This window comes from Buceros rhinoceros, unplaced genomic scaffold (genome assembly GCF_000710305.1).
Source record: "Buceros rhinoceros silvestris isolate BGI_N320 unplaced genomic scaffold, ASM71030v1 scaffold27815, whole genome shotgun sequence".
Lineage (NCBI taxonomy): Eukaryota > Metazoa > Chordata > Aves > Bucerotiformes > Bucerotidae > Buceros > Buceros rhinoceros.
Genome location: NW_010415039.1, coordinates 1,866 through 2,778, shown reverse-complemented (window position 1 = coordinate 2,778; position 913 = coordinate 1,866).

Genomic DNA, 913 nt, shown 5'->3' with positions numbered 1-913 from the left:
CTCCTGTGTGCAGAGATGTTTCTTTGAAAGTTTCCTGCCAGTTTAAAATCTCAGACAAGGCTCCCCCGAAGTGCTGCGCAGGTTGTGGTGTGTGATGGTAGTTTGGCGTGTCCAGGAGCTCCTGGGACCGAGGGACCGATCCCGGCACATGGCGCCGGTAGGCATCCATCCCTCTCCGCCACTGGGTTGGAGTTTCAGGGAAGCTCCATGTTTCGATGTTTCTTTGAAAGTTTCCTGCCAGTTTAAAATCTCAGACAAGGCTCCCCCGAAGTGCTGCGCAGGTTGTGGTGTGTGATGGTAGTTTGGCGTGTCCAGGAGCTCCTGGGACCGAGGGACCGATCCCGGCACATGGCGCCGGTAGGCATCCATCCCTCTCCGCCACTGGGTTGGAGTTTCAGGGAAGCTCCATGTTTCTGGATGTGTGATCGAGGATATATGTGTAAAAACCATATTTATACTTTCCTCAGTGTCAGAGGCTCCTTCGGGGTGTTCGCTGTTTATCATCGGGGCTGTGCTGGCAGAAGGTGCCACTTCATGCTCACCCCCAGCCCGTCCTCACTGGCCGATTCTCCTGCCCCGTTTGTCATAACGTGGCACCAGGGTTTTCTCCTCTTCGAGTGGGCGACCAGAAGATAGTGCACGCTTGTCGGCTGCTGTAGCCGCGGCAGAAATGTCAGCAGCTCGACCAGAGATGGGCCACTTAGCATATTTCACAGCCCGCTCTCTGCTCCCGAGGTGATGTTTGGAGAGATTCCCTCATCACCAGAAGGTCGATGTCAGGACACATATTGATTTCCGCAGCATCGGTGCTGTCAGGGCTGGCGCAAACTCTGCATTCCCAAACCGCCTGAACAGAAGAGCCTGGGAGAGCAGCTCTGGTTTGGTGCCAGGGAGGAACCCTCCTTTGCCGAGT